Source organism: Camelus bactrianus, chromosome 21, assembly GCF_048773025.1.
Source record: "Camelus bactrianus isolate YW-2024 breed Bactrian camel chromosome 21, ASM4877302v1, whole genome shotgun sequence".
NCBI classification, from domain to species: Eukaryota; Metazoa; Chordata; class Mammalia; order Artiodactyla; family Camelidae; genus Camelus; species Camelus bactrianus.
In genome coordinates this window covers 30646328-30665371 of record NC_133559.1, presented here as the reverse complement: position 1 = coordinate 30665371, position 19044 = coordinate 30646328, and the positions used below count along the sequence as shown (strand labels likewise).

Genomic DNA, 19044 nt, shown 5'->3' with positions numbered 1-19044 from the left:
AGACAAGATTTAAATTGTGTTAAAACAATTATTTTAACACAATTACTCTGCACATTTGTAGTAAATTTGAATCCATGTGTAGAGTCCAATTTCATGTGGTTTAATTACTTATAAGTGGGAGTATTTATTTTCTCAAAACCTCATAATTGTAAATAAGGAGGTGAAAGATCTCTACCTGGAAAACGGTATGTTACTGATGAAAGAAACTGAAGATGATGGAAACAGATGAAAAGATATACCATATTCATGGACTGGAAGAATTAATATATTTAAGTGACCATAATATGCAAGACAACCTACAGATTTAAAGTAATATCTATCAAATTACCAAGAGCAATATTCAGAACAAATAATTCTAAAATTTGTATGGAAACAAAAGGCCCTCAATAGCCAAAACAAATTTGACAAAAAGAAGAAAGCTGAGGGTATCATGCACCCTGATTTCAAACTAAATCATAAAGCTATAGTTATTAAAACAGTATGGCACTTGCACAAAAACAGATGCAGAGATCAATGGAATAGAACACAGAGCCCAGAAATAAGTTCACACTTACATGGGCAATAAAACTACAACAAAGGAGGCAAGAATATACAATGGGGAAAGTATAGCCTCTTCAATAAATGGTGCTGGGAACTTTGAGAAAACTGGACAGCTACATGCAAAAGAACCAAATTGGATTTTCTCACTCCATTAAGAAAAATAAATTAAAATGCATCAAAAACTTAAATGTAAGACCTGAAACCATACAACTTCTAGAAATAAGCATAGGCGATGTGCTCTTTTACATTGATCTTAGTAATATTTTTGAGATATATTTACCTAGGCAAAGGAAACAAAGGTAAAAATTAAAAAATGGGACTGCATCAATGTTTCTGCATTGCAAAGGAAATGATCAGCCACAATTTCCAGTTCCAGTTTCTTTAAAATGGATTCTTAGAAACAACTCTCAATCTAGACAAAATTTTGGTTCTTATCATTAAACAAGTTACTTAATTTGGGAAATATTTTCTTGGTGGCAGCCCATTCCTTTCAGCACTTTGAATATGTTATCTCTCCGCCTATGGTCTCCACCACTGCTGATGAGAAACCAACTGTTAATGGTTTTGAGCATCCCTTATATATGATGAGTTGCTTCCCTCTAGTTTCAGTCAAGACTGTTTCTTGACTCTTTCATGCAGAAATCTGAGTTTTGTCTATGTGGAGTTCACTGAACTTCTTGGATGTGTAGACTAATATTTTCAGCAAATTTGAGAAGTGTTCAGCCATTAGTTTTTCAAATAATTCTTCTTTCCTTAAAGACCTGGAATCAGTAAGCACCCACATTCTTTGCTGAGGGGCCCTATGTGGCCGTTGAGGCATACACTCATCTCTGCTTTAGCCTTCCTCTCCTACCTGTGCAGAGTCTTAAGGTCAGACAGTAGTGAGAGCATAAGCCTTTCTTACATCATTCTTAGCACACGCAGAGCCAGGAGTGAATGCACAGACCTATGCATTTGCATATCCCACTAGCTCCCCAGGAATTTGCTGGAGCTTTTCACACTGTCTGTGGACATCTCATTACCCTGATTTTCCTTTGAAGCTTGTTGCTTTGCTTAAAACTTTATTTGTTATCCAATCCTTCAGGCACCATTTAAAGAAAACAATTTCTGACATAGACCCGTGGATAGGTAAAGGGCTTTTCACACTGGAACATTCCTAGTTGATAACTTTTGAAAGAGTAATTGTTATGAAACCTTCATTTCATTAATAGAAAGTTATTTTACCTCATTAACCAAGTAAAAATTTATACTACATTTATGACAATATCAAGGTGATTATAAGATCAAATATATTCCCTCTTGGTGAATCCAATGGACAAGCATGAGATAGGTAAAAATTTTTAATTGATGACTGGAAGAGAGTAGTAATGAGGATAGTTAGAACATAGAATATGAGGACTGAGCATAAAATAGTGCATTGATACATGATAGAAATATGCAATGTATATATACATTATATCATTATATAAATTAGGATAAGTTATTACATATCATTATCGAAATTAGGATAAATGTGTATCTATATATTAATATACACATTAAGATAAAATTACAGCAATATAATCATTAAAAGTGTACATGCAAAAACACCAGTTTTGCCTTAATAAATAAAGAAGACTTTATACTACTTATGATTTTGACTGAACTTAACTGTCCTTTTAAGCATGAAGAAAATTTATTACAATCAGTTATTTATAATTATAACAGGAAAAAACAAATTCTTCCTACACAACATACACAACAACTGATTTTCAATAATCAATTAAAACTAAAATATATTCTGATAATGGCATTGACAGTATTTTGTGTCTTCTTCAAAGTAAAAATCGAAATTTAGTAAGAACGTGAAATACAGATATGTATGTAATTTCAAATATTTTAGCTTATTATTCTATTTTTATAGGTATTTGCTTTTTAGTTGATTTTGAAGTAGGAAAAGAAAAGTTTCTATACATCTTCAACTAATAGAAATCATACCAAAAAAGAAAAAAAAATCCTTAAAATATTGGAAACAGTTGAGATACTACAAATTTTCAAATACAGGAAATCATGATTTTATAACATTTTAATGTGATCTACTATTGGGAAACGTAGTTAACCCAACCTTATTTCTGCACAGGAATTATTCCAGCATACAATTGTAATACATTGTGGTGAAGGCTTACATCTGCAGATTTTTCACCTGCAATGCCCCAATGTTACTGTGGCTTACTGCATTGCATCAAGACTGCCTTTCTGTTCGGAAGACCCTCTAAGTACAAACAACACTCTAAGTTCAGATTTTATTTTCCCTTTTTATTAGATTATGGGAATTTAAGAGTCCTGAGAAAAACTTCTTTAGCCTTTAAAAGGAAATGTATTACATTCTTTTATTAGGCTCTATGTTTGAGTTGGTTTTTCAAAATCTTAAAATGTGACCCAGTTATCTCATCATTTTATTAAGCTACAAATTTTCAGGCAAATGCAGGTGTGTAATATGTATTTCAAGGTAATATTTCCCATAAAGACAAATAATATATCAATATTAAGAACTTCTCAGTCAAAATATACATACAGCAGGGGCAAATGTTCTAATTTATGCTTTCTTTTAAAGAGACAACAAACCCTAATTCATTAGTGTGCTCTAGTCTCAGCTCTTCCTATTCAAGTATTTTACTCATCTGTATGGAATCGTCAGATGTAAACTGTACACTGTAAAGAACGCTAACTAGGTATCAGGGGAGCTTAACTCTAATGTCAAATTAGTAGCACACGAGATTTTAATCTTGAGTTGAAGTCAAAGACCCAATTTGAGCCTCACTCTTCTTACATATAAAAAAAATCAGATGATGGAATCCGACAAATCCAACTCTTTAAAACTTAAAAGTGATAAATACAGATATATATATATATATATATATAATATATCTAATATATATACACATACACATATATATATTATATACACACACACACACACACACACATATATCAGCTATGGAAGACTCAGATAGTGTCTCTCTACAAACAAAGATGCAGGCATGTTAACCTCCTTTTCAAAAGATTCATGTTCCCCAAGTTTGGGGTTCCTTTCTTAGAATGTATCTCACTGTGTGTTTAAGTGTCACCTGGCTCTCTTCCTGTTACTCGAAAGGAACAGAGGCTTGGGGAACTGGCACATGTGCAGACACTCTGTTGTCATTAAAACTCTGTCATTCATCTCTGATCCAGCATGCCCCTATTTTCTACCAGCGTCCATGAGACTAGAGCTGGCTAAGTTTTTAACTTGCAAATGGGGTAAACACTTCACAATTTTTGACACCTACACTTTATTTAGCATATATTTTACTATGTATCACATATATACAACACATACATAAATGTATATGTAAAAGTGAGATTAGTTAGCCCAGAAATGATACGTTATTTGTTCACCAAACATTTATTGTTTCTAGGATAAGGGCAAGCTCAGGATACAGCAGTCAGCAAGGGAGACACACGTGTTTCATGACATCACGGAACTGAGAAATAACAAACACAGATTTAAGTACCTGATGTTGCCAGACACGATTTAAATTGTGTTAAAACAATTTTTTAACACAATTAATCCACACATTTCTAGTAAATTAGAATCCGTCTTTAGAGTCCAAATTAATCTGGTTTAACTATTTATAAGTGGGAGGATTTATTTTCTCAAAGTCTCATAAATGTAAATAAGGAGGTGAAAGATCTCTACTTGGAAAACGGTAAGTTACTGATGAAAGAAACTGAAGATGATGGAAACAGATGAAAAGATATACCATATTCATGGACTGGAAGAATTAATATTTTTAAATGACCATAATATGCAAGGCAACCTTCAGATATAATGTAAAATCTATTAAATTACAAAAAGCAATATTCAGAACAAATAATTCTAATATTTATATGGAAACAAAAGACCGTCAATAGCCAAAACAATCTTGAGAAAGAAGAAGAAAGCTGAGGGTATCATGCACCCTGATTTCAAACTAAATCACAAAGCTATAATTAATCAAACAGTATGGCACTGGCAGAAAAACTGATGCAGAGATCAATGGACTAGAACACAGAGCCCAGAAATAAGTTCACACTTACATGGGCAATAAAACTACAACAAAGGAGGCAAGAATATACAATGGGGAAAGGATAGCATCTTCAATAAATGGTGCTGGGAACTTTGAGAAAACTGTACAGCTACATGCAAAAGAACCAAATTGGATTTTCTCACTCCGTTAAGAAAAATAAATTAAAAATGAATCAAAAACTTAAATGTAAGACCTGAAACCATACAACTTCTAGAAATAAGCATAGGCGATGTGCTCTTTTACATTGATCTTAGTAATATTTTTGAGATATGTTTACTTAGGCAAGGGAAACAAAAGTAAAAAGTAGAAAATGGGACTGCATCAATGTTTCTGCACTGCAAAGGAAATGATCAGCCACAAATTCCAGTTTCAGTTTCTTTAAAGTGGATTCTTAGAAAGAACACTGAATGCAGACAGTATTTTGATTTTTACTCTTTACCGTTACATAATTTGGCAAATTTTTTCTCGTTGGCAGCCCATTCCTTTCAGCACTTTGAATATGTTATCTTTCTTCCTTTGGTCTCCACCACTGCTGATGAGAAACCAACTGTTCATCTTATTGAGCATCCCTTATGTATGATGAGTCGCTTCTCTCTACTTTCAGTCAAGACTGTTTCTGGACTCTTTCATGCAGAAATCTGAGTTTTGCCTATGTGGAGTTCACTGAACTTCTTGCATATGTAGACTGATGTATTTTAGTATATTTGTGAAGTGTTCAGCCATTAGTTTTTCAAATAATTCTACTTTCCTTAAAGGCCTGGAATCAGTAAGCAACCACAGTCTTTGCTGAGGGGCTCTATGTTGCCGTTGAGGCATACCCTCATCTCTGCCTTAGAATTCCTCTCCTACTTGTGCAGATTCTTCAGGGCAGCCAGTGGTAAGAGCATAAGACATTCTTACATCATTCATAGCACATGCAGAGCCAGGGGTGAATGCACAGACCTATGCATTTGCATATCCCACTAGCTCCCCAGGAATCTGCTGGAGCTTTTCACACTGTCTGTGGACACAAGTTATTTTTCAGCAATTAAAATAAAAAAGAAATCAATAACAAATAAAAGATGACCACTGAAAGAAAGAGCTCTTCATTATCCACACTTGAGATGGTCTAAGTAGATGTTTATTAATGTTTTGCTTCAGGGGAATCCTTTATAAGTGACAGTGTAGAATAAAATAAGCAGATAGCAGATGTAAAGAGTTTCAAAGTATATTTTAAAATAAACTAATTTTAAAAATAAATAAATAACTTCATTATAGAACTGATAATATTTTTTACTCCCTAAAGATGCTAATACATTTTACATTATGATTGTACAAAATCTTGATACAGCACTAAATCAATATTCTGTCACCCAAAATGTTATGCTTTACTTAATATTGTATTAAATATTTCCCCAAACTGAACTATGTGGGTAGCAAACAAACGAGATTAAAAATGAAGATACTTAAGTCACTCAAGTAAACTTTACAGTTAAACTTTGAGAGTGGATAAGCTGATTAAAGCACACATTATATTTAAAAAATGATGAGAAAAGGACATTAGAGAGTGTTCATAGTTAAGGGGCTGGCATAAATAGAAACGGACCCCAATATAATCATACGAAAACAGAGTATAATGCATAACACAGGAATGGGATATGCAGAGTTTTGTTGGGGTTCACAGGTGTCCACCCAAAAGAAATAAAAGCATGTATCACAAAGTTTTGTATATGAAAGTTCACACCAGTATTCATATTAGCAATAAAAGTGGCATGTCCACCAATCAGGGAATGGATAAACACAATGGTGTGTCCGTACAACGGAATCCTATTCAGTAATAAAAAGAACAGAGCCCTGTGCATGCTCCTACTTGAATAAAACTCCCGCCCAAAATATATAATTGGAAAAACTCAGCTGTAAAAAGACCATTTACTATATAAATCAATTTATATAAAATATTCAGAAAAGGTAAGTGTATATAAAGAGAAAGCAGACTGGTGGTTGCCTATGTCTGGGGTGGGAACAAAGAGTGAGTGTTAATGATTTCCTTTTGGAGCAATAGAAATGCTCTAAATCTGGATTGTGGTGTTGCTTGGCAACACTCTGAACTTAAAAATCACTGAATTGTACACATAGAATAAGTTGATATTGTAATATGCATGTTATAATCAATAAAGTGGAAATACATTTGGTCAGGACTCAGAGCAAGATTAGTTGTAGTTACAGGATGACCTCAAATTTCAGACATATTTTAAAGCTTAGATGTGACTTCATTTTATTTATTTACTTATCATACCTGTCTACTTATAAAAAGAATAATGTAGCATAAATATACATGATATTTGACATTAATACAATATGAAAGATAAACATCTAATCATAGGGGATGAGGCAAATAAAAATTACTGGAAAATATCTAAGTTTCATTTACAAAGCTTTGCCTTGGATAGTAAAACACTCAGCACGACGTGAGACATCACAAAGTTATATTACCCTCGTTATTTAAGCCAGGCAGGACTTGGATCTGTGAAGTTCACTTACACAAGTGGACGGAAGTGTGGGATCAGGACATCTGAGTAAGAGCAGAGAAGCTAAAATTTGTCAGCATAGAAGGAACAGCTCATTTTCCGCCACCAGGTTTCACTGAGCTCTTATGCTTTATCCCCCAAGCTAAATGCTTTCTGTGTTGTATCTCATTTAATCCCCATAACAATGCTATTAGTTCTATACTATCATCACATTCATTTTACAAATGAAGAAACTAATGCAACACCCATTAATGTAGCTTCAAAATTTGCAGAAACATGGATGTGTGAGAGCTGAGATTTAAACCCAGGCAGACACTCCAGTACTACACACCTACCTATTCAATAGCAATGCTCCGTGCATTTGATTCATCAGGATGTTCTTTCAAATTTGAGGTTAAGACCATCTCCAACATGATTTCTTCTGCCTTACAGAGGCAGATTTCATTGATCACCTCTATATTGTCTTCATGGGTCTCTCATGATTTTCAACATTTTTCTACATTGACCCCCGTCATCCAGAATCCCCACTCTTTACTGCCAGCCTTTTCTCAATTCAGCTTGTGGTCCAGTCCCAAACCACCTCCTGGCCATAGTCCCATCACTGGCATCTGCTTAACTAGTTCGTGGAAAGTAGTTCATGGTATAAACAGGAGTTTGCCTGTCAGGAACAATCCCCAACATACATAATTGGTTTAGATGCATTCTTTTTACATTTTAACCTGGATTCTATGAATCTTAGAAATGAAATTTGACATTGTGAAGAGTTTAACCAACAGTGGTTCTGCCCTTTATATGCTGTTTTCAAATAGTGCCATTATAGGACTTTAAGCCAGCCATGTTAATAGGGCCATTCATCCCAAACCCCAAATCAGCACACGAATCTGCTCTTTTCTGGTGCAGGAGCATTACAAGAGATGTGGGTGGCATTTCTGTTTTGTTTTGTTTTGTTTTTTTTTTCCCTAATTTCATGGGGAATGGCATTTTGAAAGAGAAATAAAATAGGACAGATTAAACATAGTTGATACATAGTTGATTATCTTGGCTCCTCTGAGAAACTCCCCTAAATAAAAAAAGTATAAAAAAAGGAAAATATAAATGCACAAACATACAAGCCAAAAGACAATATAAAATGTGACAACAGTAAATAAGAGGCATCAACAATTTTCTGAGAATGGAAATCAAATGCAGGAATAATGTTATTTGACTTAATAAAGAAGAGGAAATTGAAATCAATGTGGGCAGAAACATGTTGACTCACAGAATCAGAGGAAATTTATGGACTTTGAAGACCCAGGACAAGCAACTATGGAAGTGACTCATTGAAAACAAAGGAACGAGTTCAAAGACATGCAGCGATCGATCTATCCCTTGACTCCCACCCAACACTCAAAAACTCCAGAAATTAAATGGATGCTTCTTGCCCACTGTAGAAGGATAACAGAAGTCTTTTTCTGCAGAGAAATCAAACCTAACAGTGTAGGTACTTGGGGTCACCTGACATAACAGACCAGTGAAATCAAACCAGAAAAAAAGAAAGGGGTGAGGGGGTTGAATGAGTCAGCATCCTGAATGGCAAGTTATTTTCCCAATGTCTTCCCTCATTCAGATAACTCCAGGCAGATGACAGAAACATTTCCCTCTGGGGGGAAAAAAAATGGAAATGCCTCCAAGAAAAAGCAAAACAAGATGCTAAACTTTTGAGAGATTTGCAAAGTACATAAGAGTTTATATGTGGATCATCTCGCAGTGAAGGAAACATGCTTTCACATAAATATCAAGCCAGGAGCTTTTTAGTGATTCCCTCTTAAATACAATGGATAGGTAAACATCATTACTCATTTGAAGGAACCATCCAAGCTGACAGAGATACAAATAAGTAGAAAAGATTCAGGGACACCACAGGAAGCAGAAGAAAGCTTTTAACGATATATCATCGATACTCTCAAAGCAGTACTATTGCAATAACAAAAACAATTCTTATAAATCACAGCATTATAAATTTTTTAAAAAATCCCCTATAAACTAATACCAAAAGCAGAGCCAATAGGAGATAAAGTTTTAATAATTGGAAGAACCGTGAAGAAAGTTTAATGTATAAGTAACAGGAATTTTAATAAATCAAACCAGTAATTTCTAAAGCTTGAAGGACACAAATCTCTAAATGGTAAAGACCCACCAAATGTTTAGCACAATGAATGAAGAAGGTCTCTCACAGAGGTATTATCCTGTGAAATGTAAGAACATTAAAAATTATTTTAAAATGATACCAAAGGCTTCAAGTGTGAGAGATGGATTAGGAATGTCTTGTAAAAAGTACTGCAGTTCAGAATGGCATCCAACTTCTCAAGAACAAGACTGGAAACCACAAAGTAGTAGATTGAATTCCTTTAAAATTCAGAAGGGAGATGATATATCTTGCTAAACCATGACTAAAGCATGAGAACAAAAACATTTCTTTAAATTTCCCCCCAGTGATTTGTCTTTTCTTAGAAAGCTACTCTAGGTTCTGATTCTGAAAAGTGAAATGAACAAGAAGATACATGATCCAGGGAGCACAACACCATACAGGAGATTGCTGCTGAAATAGCCAGTTGAGCCTTTGTGCACTTTAACCAGTAAACACTCAAGTTAGACTGGAGGAGAATCAGTTACTAAGGAGGGAGACCTCCCAGTAAAAGGGACGGAGGGAGGGAGGGAGAGAGGGGATGGGTGTGTGCGTGTGTGTGAGAGAGAGAGAGAGAGAGAGAGAAAGGAAAACTTGGAGATGGAGATTTTCAGAACTGTGCTTGAATATGTAGAGAAATAATTGTTGGATGACAATAATAATCATTAATAATAACAATAATAGTATAAACACTGACTACCAACTTAACCAAGAATTGTAATAGGAATATAATGTGAGAATATAGAGAGAGGAAGTAGTCCATTTGGTGGAGTAAGTGTCAGAGAGCTGAATTAACAACTACCAAAAAGGAAATCAGTAGAAAATGTCCAAAGTTGACAAATCAAGAATTAGCAATGAAGGCATCTATTTAAAGGTATGGAAGTGAGGAGCAGAAGAGCATATTTAAAGGAGTTGAAAGTCATTTTTGGGGAACTGAATTTGGATAACAGGGAGGACTGAGCATTTGTAAGAGTTATTTTAATATATAAATGATAGCTAATGTTACTTTAACATATGTAATTTTATTTCATGTAAATACAAATTAATTATAAGGAATAAGAAATGCAGTATGAGAAATCTCAACTTTGTCGAGTATACTGCGGGCAAAAGATGCATTGGCAATATCGATCAGCTGTTTTTCTGACTATTTTGTAGAAAAACTCCCAAGCCAATGCCAACAATGAGAAATTACCAAAGGGGAAATTAGTTTACCGCTACAAGAATTAATGGTGTTTCATTCTAATAAGCGGGAAAATGTAGGGTGAATGAGAATGAATACCACTATGCTTTCATGATGCAGAATATATTCTCAATAATGAAATGATTTTAAAGTGTAAGGCTTAGAGGGGAGAGGCTGGTGGGGTTAGGCAAAATAGGTGAGGCAGATTAAGAGGAACAAATCTTCAGTTATAAAATAAATAAACCACCGGGATTAAATATACAGCAAAGGAGATATGGTCAAAAATATTTAGTAACTTTATATGGGGACAGACAGTTACTAGACTTATTATAGTGATCATTTCATAATATATGCAAATGTCAAGTCACTACATAGCACACCTGAAACTAACATGACGCTGTACATCAACTCTATTTCAATAAAATAAAATTACATAAGGGTTTTCAGTTAAAAAACAAAGGCAACATGCCATAGATTTATCATGATACCACGAAGGACACAAAGATTCAGTTCAGAGAGGCTGAGGGTCCTATCAAATGTAGCCAAATGGGCAGTACATAAATCAGTAGTTTATCCAGGTTTTGCTACAGATACCAAGTCCACTGACCTTACATCATAAACTCAAATGAAAGAAATGGATTTATTCATGCAATAAATGTTAAAATATTTTTTGAAAGAGAAAATGGTTAAACACAAAGGATGTGGTATTACTTGCTCTGAAATTATTAGATTTTCATCTAATGGTGTAATAGAAACCTGGTGCATAGAGAATCTCAGGCTTTTCTTATGCTGATGCTACAAACTTAGATACAAATACAGACGTTTTATATTATCAACTTTACATTACTTATTATTACTAAGAAGCATCCTTTTATATTTTATTTATGTCATATAGTCACATTAATTAATGTTAAAGATATATAGGAATAATGGTTTTGTGATGGATATAATTGATTTTATGTTTGTTTTGTTGGGGAAAAGTAGTCTTCATACTTTAAAAAAACTGTAGGACAGCTCTTTACCCTCTTCCACATCTCTCTTCTGAAAACCTAAACCATTACAATTCTCGACTAATATGTGTTACACACACACATACACACGCACACACACACGTCTCCCAATATTTCAGTTACAGATTAACGCAAGGAGAAAAGACAAAAACCTCACTGTTTTCCATCCTTTATACTACAACATTCAATGATATGCTCCATATTTTTCTGTGTGCTGGTGTGTCTCAAAAAGCTTAGTTAACATATTTGTTATATAAACCTATTCCTGCCAAATTAAACAATTTTTATAAATATTGGGGATGATACATAATAAATTTATTTAAGGGAGAAACAGGTGATGGTTATACATAACATATAAAACAAAAATTTAACACTGTTATCCTATGGCATATCTGTATCTATAGTATACCTATATATGTTTATATAGAGAGACATTTTGATAAATATATATATATACACACACATATATACTTGATATGTTTGTTCTGTGCATCTTAATTGTGTATATCTTCCTTTTCCTAGGAAAATTTTAATTTTAAGAAACAGTGTCTTAGCATTTGATTCTGAATATTTCAACTGCTTCAGAACAAAATTAAGAATTTAGTTAATAGGCAAACTTAAAAACATTACGATTATTACCTAGAACTATAATAGTATTAGTAAATAGTGATAGTAACACAAAGGTTTTAATTGAGCATTTATTAAATGTCAAGGATTGTCTGAGTTCCTAAGAGGCATCCATGCTTTATCACTTTATGGGATTATTACTATTTTTATCCTCATTTCATAAATAAGGATCACAGTATCACACATAGTAAATTCCAGAGTTGGAATTTGGATCTGATTCACAAAATGCTCCAGTATCTGATCAATATATGAATATACTAAGATGATTTTTGTTCTAAATAATAAAATTAAACACAGCAAATAAAGTTATATTTCTAAGATGTACATTTCTCACCAAATCTAAACTTTCAAAGACACACATTGCCTTCTTGTCAGGATTCATACTGACAATCTTTTCACACTGAAAATTCTGTTTCATACCAGGGACTTAATCATATCAAAATAAACAGAAGAAAATTAATCTTTTATTAAAAGCAGATTCATGCACCTAGCCAACAGATATTTTAATTCAAAGGGGAAATTGTTATTTTATACTATTTGTATTGTCTCTGAAAGCAAACACAAATATTGTTACCATAACAACATCCATGCTTCTGATTTATTTATTATTTACTTTTTAGTAAACACTGTAAAATGAGTGCAGTGGTTGGATTTCTATCTCCAAAGAGTAATAAACAGGAGACAATTAACTGGTAATTATTTCCACCTGCTGAACTCTATTTTGAGGTGATTTGATTAATTAACAGCAGAGATCTGTCATCATTAGTTCCAGAGTCTTTTTTTTTTTCTTTTCCAAAACATCAAAATACTCTTAACATCAGCTTGGAACAGATTCTCCTGTCCATTTGCTGGGTCACTGCTCCTGAACTCATTACCCCCGTAAGTGGAAAATATGGCTACTGTTCATCAATGTGAAAATGTGATTTCCCTTTAAAAAGTTAATAGTAATTTTGAAAAATGGAAAACTATATTCAAAATAAAGAGAAAAATTGCATCCTGGATGATTGTACCGAATGTTTAACTTCAAGGATAGGAATACTTTTATTAAAATCAAATCTATTTTTTAAATTTTTTGGAAAGGAACTTAGTAACTAATGGATGGATTGACTTGTGTCCTGCAAGGATTTTAATCGTGTTTCTTTTATTACAAGGTGGGTACAAGGCTGTCTTTTAGGTCAAATGGATCTGGAATTCTTCCTGATGTAAGATTGTCTAGAAATGAGAAGTTCTGTCTCTTGGCCCTCCTTTCTCTCCTCTCAGATTAATGCATTGCAATACTGTATGAGCATTCTAATCAGCGTGGACCACTGGGGCACTTCCCATTTTTAATCTTCATTATGTATGTTAGGCAATAAAGAAAGGCCAGCATGAGTGTTGAAGCAAAAATGCAAAGGATTATTTTTTCCTTTAAAAATTCAAGAAAGTGCTGGCACAGTAGCCCAACTGTGTTAGAAAATTTCATAAATTTCATAAATCCAAGTTGACAAGTTCAATCTCATAAATGCTGTGTGAATCCAGCTAAAGAAATTCGTTGTACTTTCCATCTCATTTGAAGAAAAAGAATATGATGTCCTGAAAAAGCAGAAAGTATAAAATATTGAGCTTGTACATTTCTGAAAGCTTAATTTCTGCACTTCTGGATTCAGAGCATAAAATTGGCCTTGGTCATTATGAATGCTGTCTAGAGGAGAGGAGACAGACTTCTCCAATTCTTCTTATGGTTTATTTGCTTTGTTTTATCAGAAGTCTTGCTCTGTGTGTCATAAGTAAGCCATTATGACATGTATTTAGGTAGCCTCAGGGAGGTTCAGTTTGGGAGATTGAAAAGTAAACCGTAGTTCAGGCTTGTTTCTAATGCAACCTCAAACAAACATGAGACCATTTTTCAAAGAGATTAAAAATATAAACAAGCCCATTCATACACAGATGACATCCTCCTTAATAATCTCTTTCCTGTGCAAGAGTCTTATTTACCTCATCTCTAGTTTTAGTTTTTATCATGTTAAGCATTTTTAAGTGTACAGTTTAGTGGTGTTAAGTATATTCACATTATTATGAAATGGAGCCCCAGACATTTTCATCGTACACATATAAAGTTACATCCAATAAACCACTCCTCTTCCTCTCCTCCCCTCAGCTTCCAGTAACCACCATTCTACTTTCTGTTTCTGCGAATTTGGCCACTGTAAAAATCTCACATAAATGGAATCAGACACGCTTTGTCTTCTTGTGACTAGTTTATTTCACATAAAATAATGTCTCAAGGGCCATCCATGTTTGTAGCTTGTGACAAGATTTAACTCCTTTTTAAGTCTGAAAAATATTCCATTGTGTGTATACACCACACTTTGCTTATTCATTCATCCATCAGTGGACATTTGGGTTGTATCCACTTCTTAGCATCTGTGACTAGTGCTGCTATGAACATGGGAGTACAAATGTCACTCTGCCATTTTTAATTAAAACATGACGATTTATGCCATCTCCAGGTAATATCATACCTTTATTTTCATTCTTTCCCAAACGAGGAATGGTCAGAATTGAGTAAATATTTAGATTTAATGTGATTATCCCTCAATAAAGGAGGTTATAGCATTGTTATCCATATTTGTAACATGCATACATAAACATTTAAAGTCACAGCTTAAAGAGAAGGGGACAAGTGATAAGCTTAGATGTTCCTAGATTGCACAGGTCTATGGTTGGAAACCTTACCTGAAGCTCCCAAACAATTCCTGAATCAAAAATAAATACTCATTCATTTATTTCAGTCACTGAATTACTAAGACCGATTTGTGCCTCTCTGAAATTTTAGTTCCTCCTCTCTCCCTTCAATCTCTTGTCTCAGTTACCATCCTAACTCCAAAATAAAGTATTGTTAATTTTTTTCAGTCATGTCATTCAAGATTTAAATGATGTTGTCTTCATCATTTCAATGATGTCATATTTAAGAATATTTTAGAATTTCAATTTATTATATGGGAAGAAATAGAAGGAGATATGAAAGAGGAAAAAGAGATGGAAAGTAGAAAAGGAAGAACATAGGTAATTTATAAGCAATGTGGCTTTTAGTGTTTAAAAATATGGGATTTGCAGTCTGACCACCTGAGTTTGAATCCAGGTGCTGCTAGTTTAGAGATGCCTGAGTTTGGGAAAATTACTTATTTAAGTTTGTGGCTCAGTTTCCCCAAAAAGAAGTAAAAAAAAAAAAAGCTTTTGAGCTTTTTATGAAAATTATATGGATTATTTCCATGCAATTTTCTTAGCACAGAGTCTGGTATGTAATAAACTCTCAGTACATAGCTCTTAGCTCTTAAATAGTAATAATCTATGGTCCTTATGACTAACCTGGTCAGGTTTAAATCTAAACCAAACCCAATTCAAAACTTTGCTTATTCCATGAGAAAACAAACCATCTAATGTAATACACTTTGTTCCTCTGGAATTTGGACTCAGGATGAAGTTATTTTAATTTAGGGAGTCACATTCTAAACTCATAACTTAGTTTAAATTCAGTTCTCAAGGAGCCTTGATGACACATCTAGAAAAAATGGAATTCTTTGGCAGAGAAACCATTTCACATACAGAAATGTCTGCTTTGTGATACTGTTGGCCTCACCATTGATCGTGTGATAGAAGAATCCAGATGTGCAACAAGCCCTATGTCCAACGTGGTCTTGCTAGTGCGTACACTGATGGAGCAAGTCCTGGTGATGTTACTGATAACCAGAGCAGAAGAATGATGCAATGCTGCTGATGGGTCATATGATATGTTCACAGCGTAAAAATGACCACAGAACATGTGTGCTTCACAATTGTGTTCTATGGACATTTGATAATATTTTAACAAGGTCTGAGTGAAGAATTTGAGCAGCAGTCATCCATATCTACCAGGTGCACCTACATCTGAGATTAAAAATTGAATCTTAACAGGGAAATATTTTCAGTGGGAAAATGCCAGTGGGGCTTTTGGAGCAGGTTAAACGGGAGACATCACTGGATCTGCCTAACTAAGTTCCAAAAGTCCTAATGAAGGACATTTGATGTCCTACCTCAAAGTCCAGCCTTGCCACTTACAGAGTGTGCGAGCTTGGGAAAGTTCCTGAAATTCTCCATGTCTCAGTTTTTGCATTTGTAGAAAGGAGATGGTATCAATAATCCTCTTTTAGGGATATTGTGAGAATTTAATGAGTCCATCTACATAAACTACTTAGAATAATGCCTGGTGTATAATAAACCCTTAGTTGATCACCAGAGCAGATACGGAAACCTACAAAGTGTATAGACATTAGGAAGGCAGGAAAAATAAGGCCTATCCTCTAGTGTGTACCAACTGCTTGGCATCCTATAAGATAGGATTTTGTCTAACTCCCCGTTTCCGAGTCCCTTCCCGCCAAATCAGTGCTATATAATGACTTCCATGGGCCCCTTTCATAAAAAATATTTAAAAGTATACTTTATAATTCTGTTGGTATAAAGACAAATATATTAATATATATTAAATTTTTTTGACCTGAAAGTTCAAAGTTTTTTTTTTTCATTTTAAAAGAAATTATAACATGTTCATTGGCCCTAGAAATACCTTGGGCCATAGGCACTGCACCTAATGGAGAAGTCAGTCCTACACCAAAGACCATTATTTCCAGCTAATTGTTGAAAGTCAGAAAGTTTAAGAAACTGAATGCAGATTCACATAGTTAATATACAGCAGAGCAGGGATTTAAACTCAAATTTAAAACCAAAGTTCATGTTCCTCTTGCTTTCTCCCAGAGCGCTTCTCAAGGTGGAATTACACCAGGAATGGTCCAAGTTTTCCTTTGGTTCTGTCCCTCCTCCCTCACCCAGGGCCACCTTATCCCTGTTCATGTTCTTTCACTGGCATCCCCCTTCCTCTTCTTTCTTTCTGATTTCTTCCTCTAACAACTCCCAAGAATTTTCTCTTTTTTTTTTTGTAGTATCAAAATATTCATTCCCTTCAAGTTATTAATCATATTAGAAACAATCTAAGGGACTAACTTTCACAAAGATATTAATGACTGATGATGGCACGTGTTCCCCATGTTCCCCCATTTGAACAAAAGAATCCTGAAGTTGAAGGTCTTTTATGTAAAAGCTTGCCATACTCGTCATTAATCCATACTTCATCATTTCCATAATCCTCACATTTACACCTCAACCCAGACACCTCAGCTCTCACACTGCAGACTCCATAAGAGTGGCTTTGATTGCTGCTTTTCTTAGTGCTGAGGAATAGAGATGTTTAAAAAATAAATAAATAAAACATTGGGGGTGGCAGGAAAATATTGTTTCTTACAGACTAAAATGCAAAGACTTGAAGTCTTTAGGGAAATGATAATGAAAAAGGATGCCTGCTCTTCCTGTATGTATGGCCTGTACTACAATAGTCATAGAATTGACCCTGGTCCAAGCCCACCACAGTGAACCCTACACGGTGCTCATTTGCTCCCTATTCATCTGTGTTCTCATCTTCTTCCAATTCATCTTGGGAGCCTGTGGAACCTGACTCCTGCAGTCTCTCAGTCAGCTTGATGAATGGCTTTCCAAATATTTCCATAACACTCCCTCTACATCAGTTTTCAGATCAGCAAGCTCTGCAGATGGTTTGTTTTGATCAATCGTATCAATGTAAAAGTGCATTTGATAAAGGAAAGTGTGAATTTAAAGTTCCTGAAAATTGTCATACTATTCATTGGTGGTATTCATTGACAAAATGCAAATGTCAGAAAAATTAATTCTTTCTGTTTGTCTCTACAGGGTTTATCTATCCAAATTTCTGGAAGGAACTTCAGCCCTCAGTCATTTCACTCAACCAGTATTGATTGAGCTATGCTTGCTACGTGTCTTTGATGTGTTGACAAGCAAACCAAAGATATATGCCATATTTGCCATCAAAGGAGCTTTGAGTCTGACTGAGGAAATAACAATAGCAAATAAAATCGTTTGTATTAAACATGCTACTGATTCAACAACCTGCATATACTCAGAGAAAGCTTCATGAAGGAGGAAGGGTCAGAGAAGAGGCAGATGAAAAGACATATTAAAATGGATAGAAAAGACTACGGGGAGAGAATTACAAATCCGAGTTGGGAAGTGGGAATCAGACCAAAGATGCAAAAATGAGACTAGGCATATAAATAATATACGTATAATGATGCAAGTAACAACAATGATGGTCGAGACTTTTAGGAATGCCCACCTTGTGCTAAACAGTCTACAAGGCATTTTGCATATGTTATAGATCAGCCAGATAGGTTTTATTGTCCATCTATTTTCCATAATAAAATAGCTATTTTTTTCTTAAATGTAAATAATAAAGTTCATTGTAAAAGAAATTTGCCTATGTAAAAATATATAATATGTATGCACATACACAAATATACAGTATTATTATAATGTATTATGTTATATTAATAGTCATATAAAATCATCTAAAGTCTCACCCTTGAGATAATTACTTAGCATTTTCACAGTCACTTTTTTTTTTCATGCATCTCTTATATGTATTTATATACAACATACAAAATATTCTACCAGATACTCTGGCAGTATATGTGTGTGTGTGTCTTTTGCGTAAAGCACTTCCTTCGGAGGGAAGCTTTTCCAAAGCTAGTCCATCAGTTTTTGGTTGTTCAGTCATTGCTTTTGTCATTATTTGGGGGACATTAGTGCTGGACCTCTGAGTCTTTCTCTTGCTCATGTCACCTGCAGTCTTCTTTTCAAAGCAAACCTTCTTTCTCTTTAATAGAAGAGTATTCTTATTTATGCCAAATACGATGTGCTTTTATGTTTACCTTAGTTTATATTTGTTCACATTTCTTTTGCCCTAATTTTACTTATTTTCTTTTGCTCATTTTTGTTGATTCAAACAAGTTACTCTTCAATCTAATTTTTCCCTCCTAAATGTAGACAC

The 19044-nt window shown here is 34.3% G+C and overlaps 1 long non-coding RNA gene across 1 annotated transcript in view; it reads left to right on the top strand.

Annotated features, from left to right (window-relative positions):
- Positions 1–18596, top strand: part of LOC141574402 (uncharacterized) — a 98529-nt gene extending 79933 nt beyond the window's left edge. Inside the window, exon 3 of the long non-coding RNA XR_012501482.1 lies at positions 17889–18596. This is a non-coding gene — a long non-coding RNA (uncharacterized LOC141574402). The remainder of the gene's footprint in view (positions 1–17888) is intronic.
- The last annotated feature ends 448 nt before the right edge of the window (positions 18597–19044 follow it).